This window comes from Mytilus trossulus, chromosome 10, assembly GCF_036588685.1.
Source record: "Mytilus trossulus isolate FHL-02 chromosome 10, PNRI_Mtr1.1.1.hap1, whole genome shotgun sequence".
NCBI classification, from domain to species: Eukaryota; Metazoa; Mollusca; class Bivalvia; order Mytilida; family Mytilidae; genus Mytilus; species Mytilus trossulus.
The window spans coordinates 38,151,033-38,160,101 of NC_086382.1; positions in this window are offsets into that span (position 1 = coordinate 38,151,033).

Consider the following 9,069-nt stretch of genomic DNA (forward strand, 5'->3'; position numbering starts at 1 on the left):
TTTGGCAGACAATACGTCGGTATGAATGTTAAATTCCTTGATCTGCAGTCACATGTTATCCTCTGACGCAATTTCATGATGTCTTGAATATTTATTGTTGTATTTGTTATCGCTGTACCTATGTAATGTATATATACATATATAATAAAAAATTAATGCAAAGAAAGAATACAAGTTGAAAGTCAATATTTTGTAAAACTATTTTAGAATTTTTAAATATTTAAATTTCCATTTCTTATTATATCATCATGAAATCATTGAAATACTAGAGTCATTAAAAATCCCAACTGTAGTCCGTCTTTCATAACTTAAAAATTGTAATATAACACTTAAAACATATATCTTACTTTTGTTGCATATAGATTTGGTAACAATGTTTAACAAAATGTTTTCAAACAAAAATGAAAAGCTGCACGCAATGACTGCGAAGTATATTTCAACTGCTAAACACGGTTCAACTCAATTCTACCCTCATTTTGTGTAATATTCAGACCAAATTTTAAATAAATTAGTTTACAGACGGTTAGATACAAAATGTATATGTAACGAAAGTTCCGAATAGGCGGACTGACGGACAAACAAGGTAATGAAGTGTATCCCCAATTATCTTACTGCATATTTCTAATAAATCGCTCTCTTCATTGCCGACTTGGTTAGACAAATACAAAAACTGCGAAAACTTTGAATACATTTTTGAATACTTAAAATTTCATCTTGGAGATGGAACCTTTTGCTTATTGGTAATATTTAGTGTTCATTTGACGTCATCGAATTGATACATGGCTACCAATTCATATATTCGCTAACAAAAACCATCAAAATATATTTACAGTTCATTATTTTGCAGTTCTTCAACTGCAGCAGAAGACAGACGCAGTAAGAGTCTAGTTTGATATGTGTTCGACCTCTCCATGATCCTGCAAAAATTGCATGGTTATTATTTATCAAGTCATTGATTCAAAGTTATCCGATTTTTGCTGCGGAAGACACGTGTAACTTTAGCTCCAAATCAAGACGTTAAAATTCAGAACCTTTACAGCTTCTTTACTTAAAACTCAAAAATAAAAGAATTTTAAGCATCTTTGGGAGATAAAAGAGGTCTACGATACAGAAGCCGAATCTCATTTATTGCCTAATGGTTTGTGCAGAGCTATTGCTTGTAATTTGTGTGTCAGAAAAATAGAGTGTGAACATGTCAACAGTTATGATTATCCTATTTAGTTGTAATGAAAATATAGATCTCCGGTAACTAAAGATATTCTATAATTTACCTATTATTGCGAACCCAATTGAATCTTTCCATAGATTCACCTGATAGTTACCTGTCCATTTAAACTTTTGGCAGTTCTATTGTCCTATCTAACAAATACAACAGGTATTGTTCTCTGTATAGTTTATTCACTCAGACCTTTAAATTTCTTGTAAGAGAAATCTATCACTCATTGATTAATTTACATGAGCAAAAAAAATATCTGCTTAATTGATGGAAATAACATGTTGACTATTAATATTAAAACTGTGTATGAGTTTGAATGTATTATATTTTCAAACTGTTGAGTGTAAACACTGATTCAGACATTAATAAAAGTTGATTTCTGAAACAAATCAACATTATTCCTTTTTCTAAAAAATTATTGATAAAAAAAACCTAAAAATGGTGATTTTTATATATTAAGGCCTTCTTAAAAGTATTCTATAACTAAACAATCTAAACAAAAACTAAAAGATGCAAATTTTCATACGAACAATACTTTTTTTTTTTAAAACAAACTTTTTATGATTAAGTTATTATCTTTTTTGACCAGATTGAAAAAAATATTATAAATGATTAATAAACACGAAATCACAGGCATTTTTTTTAATGTGAAACATGTAATTTCTATCAGTTTAGCAGATAAACTTTTTACTCTGGTAGATTAATCAATGAGTGATAGATTTCTCTTGGAATAAATTTAAAGGTCTGAGTGAATAAACTATACAGGGAACAATGCCTGTTGTATTTGTTCAATGGGACAATAGAACTGCCAAAAGTTTAAATGGACAGGTAACTATCAGGTGAATCTATGGAAAGGTTCAATAGGGTTCGCAATAACACAAAAGACTGGTTGTATTTTATTTTGTTCAATATTTAGGTTGAAAAGTGTTCACACACTATACTCCATAAGTAACAGTATAATGCATGAAACGTTTATGCAGTATTACTAGTTATTTTGGAAAATTTACGCTGGTTAAATTTTCGATTTTTTTTAGCTGCTGCAAGCAAAGTAAAAATAAAACACATGCGCATAAAAAATTCATCAAATATACCAGACTTATAATTTAGTACGCCAGACACGCGTCTCGTCCACACAAGATTCATCAGTAACGCTTGAATCAAAACATTTGAAAAGCCAAATCAAATACTAGGAAGATTAAGAGCATTGATAACCGAAAACTCAGAAAAGTTGTGCAAAATACACCTCAGACCATCCTTCTCTGGGGGAAGAAAAATCTTTTTTTAATATTTTAATATTGTATAAATAGTAAATTTACAGAAAATGAGCTGTCAATGATAAATTTAGACAGCACAAAACTGCTGACTACAGGGCAGGTTAAACGTCCACTTGCAATGGTATCGACAAAGTGGTTGTAAAAACTAATAAAAAAAACAGGCTTATTATTCGGTACGGCAGACGCGCGTTTCGTCCACACAAGAAACCTCGAAAATTTGTGCCCAATAAGACTAAGGCATTCTTTACCTGGGGTAAAACGACCTGATCGTATTGAAACGATATTTCGGTAAAAGTCAAGGCAACAGTATTTAAAAATTGTTAATAAATCAATTAAGAAGATAAAACAAGGTAACAAACAACAACTTAGGAAAACGAAAGAACTAAAAAAGAAGGCTCGACCGGGTGTGTCGACATGGTAAGCGTCTCCTGCTATGCATGCACAACACGCAAAATTCTTTCTTCGTTTAATATCTTATCGATTGAGGTTCTGTCCCCGCTGCTGAGTGACTAATTTAAAGGACAGTGAAATAGCGTGTTCATCATGATTTAATTATATTGGTATGTTTGTTGACTCTTTTGTAATAGGACGTTCTTCCTCGAATTAAAGAAGTGTACAGCTCTGTCGGCATCGTGTGTGGAATACCATTATGTGACCCAATTTTTCGGTCATATGAAAACAAAAACCAAAATCAAGATTGACAACAACAAAAAAAAAAAAAAAAAGGTTTTAAAAGCACCTACAACAGAACCCAGTGTCTCGCCTACTTTTGCTGTAAATCGCAGGCTCAACATAAAGGAGGAAAAAAATCAATAAAAATATTCCTTTTGATTGTAAGAAGCATCTGTCCAAGTTTGGTAAAAATGTAGGATAGTTAATGAATCGAATTAATGTTTTGAAAACTTAAACTGCAGACTGTATGTTATGTTAACTGGAAGAAAATGTAAGTCTCTTTAAAAGTCAAATACAGAAAAAATGGAAATATCTTTTAACAAAATTTACTTCTGGATACTATCTTATGATCATAAATAAGCTTCGGTCTAAGTTTGGTACAAACCCAGCTAGTTTAAGAAAGTTATTAAATTTTTAAAAACTTTAACCACAGAGTAAATGTTATGTTTCTCTGTAGAAAAACTAAGTCCATTTAAAAGTAAAATACGGAAATAATGGATTTATGTTTTTACAAAATTTACTTATGGATACTATCTTATGATCATAAACAAGCTTTTGTCCAAGTTTGGTTCAAACAAAGGATAGTTAAAGAAAGTTATTAAAATTCTAAAAACTTTAACCACAGAGTGAATGTAATGTTTCCCCGCAGAAAAAACTAAGTCCATTTATAAGTAAAATACGGAAAAAATGGAATTTTATTTTTACCACTTTTCTTCTTGATACTATCTTATGATCATACACAAGCTTCTGTCCAAGTTTGGTAGAAATCCAGTGTAGTTTAAGAAAGTTATTAAAATTTCAAAAACTTTAACCACAGAGTGAATATTTGTGGACGCCGCCGACGACGACGCCGACGGAAAGTAGGATCGCTTAGTCTCGCTTTTTCGACTTAAGTCGAAGGCTCGACAATAAATAACAAAAAAGAAAACAAAGTGCATTTAGACTTTTCCACACAGATTTTTCGACTCGCCAAGTTTAATATTTACTTCAAGAGTCGGCATTCAGTATAAAGATTCAAATAGATCCTCGTCTGTGTCTCGTCTTCATATTATATATATAAAAGAGTCCGGGAGACTCTTCCATAATAAAAACAATGTGTGTTGCAATTCAAACGTATCATATGACTACAAAATTGAAATAATTATATCTTTGAATAAATTATTAGTGATATGTAGAAATAATTATATCTTTGAATAAATTATTAGTGATATGTAGTCATCTTTCTACCTTCATTTTGCACTTTATAATAAGTCTCAGAATTTTGTTACAATTAATGACATTGCGATTTAGAAAAGTTTTTGACACTAATTTATTTAGTTTAATGCTATGAAAATGTGAGCTTATTTTTGCTGAGGTGTCAATTAATCGTATTTGATATCAGACATTGGATGCTTAAATATACGTTAAATATTATGTAACTCTACAATAGGGTAATCAAATAACTTACAGTATATATCTAAAACTGCGCGCATGAAAATATTCTCTCATTTTTTGTCATCGTTTAAATCACTTTAGTATAAGTGTTGTTATATTTTAGGATATCTTTTAACATTTGATAGTCGGAAGATACCAAAGGACATTCAGATCTCTCACGTCAAAGAAAAACCAACAACACTATGTAAACAAAACAAGGGAAAAAACTACACAAACACATCTTTTAAGAATTGAGTGCTTCTTTTTGTATTTTAATTGAAATGTGAAAGCGTTGACCGAAACACTTTGTATGAAAAACGGAAGCTTACAATATGTGCACGAGCAACGCTTTTACAACCCTATAAATATTATTAAAAAAAACCCTTTCAATTCTTACAATCACATTTAAATTCTACAACCATGAAATTATGAGTTATATCAAGCTTTTAAATTGGTTTGTTTTCTTGTGCGATTTTCGTGATGTTGCCATGGGTAGCAACTGCAGTCATGAATGTTGTATTTTATTGTAAATACAATTTGATATTGGATAGCCGCGCGATTGTTCCTATGGTTGATTTGGAGTTCGGTATTTCTCTGATACCTATTAAAACTTTTTTTTATAAACCCTGTCTCATAACTTTACCGTGTTTCTGTTTTTACATGAGTTTTCATCGATATAGTCATAATTATGAATTAAGTGTTTACAAAACTTTGAATTTTTCGGAATCATTGGTTTTCACTGCTCTCCGACCCGTCTCCTTAAACATCGTACTTTATTTTTCCTTTTTAAACTTTTTAAACCAGAGTCTATAATTGAGTATTTTTAGACGAAACACGCGTCTGAAGTACAAATATGTGACGAGTTAATGTACATGTACATGTTCTGTGCATTCGTACAGTAAACCAGTCGAATCATGCAGCGTGCATATGGCATGAAATTTTAACAAAGTATGCCAAGTTCAGCAAACATTTACATGCACAGTTTTAGACAAATTAAGCCGCGTTTTTTTCCGGGTATAAGCACATTTTTAAAATTGCTTGATGAACCCAGCAGCATTCATGACTTTGCGTATATAAGCATGTGGTTTTGCAACTGTTTGGTGAATGCAGCAGCATAACTTAGCGTGTGTATATCTCGTACAGTTAGCCAGGCGCATTATGCAGTGAACATAACTCATTTAAAAAAATACCTCATGAATGTGAAATTGAGGGAAGTTAAGACAACCTTTGTTTATAACCGATGTGCAAATCTCATTAATAAAGAAGACAAATCTAGTTACAAACAAAATCTGAGGGAATTGCATGAACTGAAAAAAGAGCGAAGCGGGTGCGTCGACAGATTTATAGTAATCGTCTTCTATTTTGCATGCAACACCTGTCATGTGAATCCACACTTACCCAAAATGTCACAATCCAAAATAGGACACAATCCTAAATATTGCAGATTAGACGACTTTTCTGATGTAGTTAGTTGTCTCATTGGCAATCTTAAAGCATCTGCTTGTTATTTTTATAAACATTTTCAAATATTTTTTGGGGATGTGTAAATACACATCCAGGTTAATTTTCTATATAGAGTTTACTTTATCTATATATATAATTTACAGATCTAACATTGTTGGGTTGATGTTTAGACGAGTTGTATATATAACATTATATATATTCATTAAAATGTTAAATCCTAACTATCCTACTGCCTGCCGATACTTTTATTTTGGCATTGCACAAGTCATGTCTTCTTTGACTGTCCATGAGGTTAAAACACTAAATCACTGGGATGTGGTTTAGCTGAATTTAGTATCTGAATGTTTTTTTTATTATTAATTGTTTTTTGACTTTTAACTAGCTAGCTTTCAGTAACTGCGAGTTCTCTCAAATCGTATTTTCGTGTCAATTTAAACTGTTGATACCATTTGTAATGCATTTTTGTTTATTAATGTTTACTTATTGTGTTGTATCTCATCTCACTATTTTGAATATATACCACCTTTGATAAGTATTTAGTATGACGACAATTTTCACTTTTGTTCTCGTACTATGAACAACAAATTTATTTATTTTGTAAAAAATATTTCCATTCCCCTTGAACTTTCAAAGTTCAAAAATTCTGGATTGAGAAGATACTGAATCAAGCAAAACTTTATACCAGTTTAAAATATTTATCATTGATATATAAACCAGGACGTTGTCATCCTATAGCAAATACAAATACTATGAATTCAAGGGAAATTATTAGAATTCCTACAAAATTGAAAATAGCTACTGGGAGTTACATTCTGCAAACAGTTATGAGCCAAGTTTATAAATAATACAGAACTGTCTATATGCAAACTGTGTAATGAAACAGAAGAATCTTTACCACATTTTTTTATTAACGTGTTAACGTCAAATGTAGACGATTATGTTACAATCTCCATTATGAAAGGTATAGACTGTTGCAATTAGATGATATAAAGAAAAAGAAGAGAAAGTAGATAATAACATTATATGAATCCTTAGTGACGATTGGTTGTCTACTCTTAAACAGTGATATCTTTAGATAAATATTTTAGATTTTAAAGTATTTAATGAGTTGATGCTGCCTATATTGACATTAAGCCCAATTTTGTCGTCAAGAATATGATGTACAATGTAAATAGTGTACTGTGATATTGGTGGAAGATATTTCTATTCACGTTGGGAACTCCATTACTCGGAAGAGGTGTGCCTACATTGGCAGAATACATATTACAGTACTCCTGACTACAAAATTATTTTTATTTACCTGCATGTGTACGTTTTTTTATTTAACGGCATTTTGCACAGGCACTTGTTTTTATCCATTGGAAGACCCACTATCAACGTATATTTACGAGTATATACTTGGATAGTGGGTCTTCCAATGGATAGAAACAAGTGCCTGTGGCATTTTGTCAAAGGTCAAAGTTGTCTTTCTGATTTTGTTTTACATCTCATTCCCCCTTTTTTTTATATTAATTTTGTATTTACATTTTGTCATAAAATAAAAATAAGTAGGTTATTTTGAAACGGAAAAAAAATAATTTCAGGATCAACTAACATACTTGTTTACGAATTACCTCGAATGGCGAAATATACATGCTTTGATTTCTGATGTTTATAGCGTGTTTTGTAATTGATATATACAGCCATTCTCCCTTTGTTCATATCGATCTTTACTCTTCAATTCAAAGTTAAAACTGCGGGTCGAATTTTAAGACTGTGGTTTGTACTTTCTGAAACTAGGCAATGGTAAAGATGATACACCTTATCCAGGGTTGGAGGCAAAAGTTGGACGAAGAAGGGAAGAGGGTGTATGTAATTGCCCAAGATGGTAAAAACAAAACCCGCTGAGCGTATTTTATGGCCAAAAAATTCTATTTTTTCGATCAAAAGGCTTATTCCCATCCCCTCCCCAGAATTTGCTAGTACATTGTACCATCTTGATGTCTAGTGTTATTGTGTAATTGGTGTGTACGTCATTCGTCACATTATGCTTGCGATAAATGCGTAAATTCCAGAGGTCATGCTATGCCTTGGATAAATTAGCAACTTTTCATTGGTCACACTATGCTTGAGATAAATCAGCTAATTTCATAAGTCATGCTATGCTTTTGGATATATAAGCAAGAGGGGCGAAGATATAATTGGTTAAAAGAAGCGCTGAGCATGCTTTTGTGTCAAAAATTATATTTTCGGATTAAAAATCTACATTCAACCCCTCTTATGAATTTGCTGGTGTCATTCCAGATTCTATTAGATTATAGATTAATAGTAATCTTTTGACATGAAAAATTCCACTAGTGAGCTCTCTTCAATGTGTTTTAAACAGCATAGCTCAAATGATTTATTGCAAAAACATAATTTTCAACAGCACCTTCTTTTATTAAGTTACAAGGTCATAGATAACAGTATACTAAAACAAATTATATATCACAGAATTAACAATAAAGATATATATTAAATAAAAATGTTAAAAAAATATAATAAAATATAATTTGAATCATATATTTTTTAAAGATAGTTATCAGAAATAATATAACAGATTTACAACATTGTATAGTGTGTCATTATTATGCTATTTTGTCCTCAGTCTTTCTAATATTTAATCCGATTTTGATTTTTTTATACTTCTAAAAATATATTTACTATAAAAAATAGTGAGTTAGGAATTTAAAAGATTGCCATGATTACCAAGTTGTTATGATTGAAAACATAAATTTATATATAGTTTTTGAAGTGGATTTCAACTTCAATGATAAAACCTTTTATTAGTAAAGAATTGTAATCACTAATTTTTAGAGAGATGCACATAAAACTCATTTAAAAAAGAATGAAACTAGCAAGAGTAATATTACAGCATTTCCTGATTAACATCAAGCAATGGAAATATACAAAAGAATACAATGAAGTAGAATGTTAATGGAATAAAATGAATAAGGAAGGTATGATATATGATTTGATTTGATTTTTTGATTTTTGGTGATTTAACGTCAC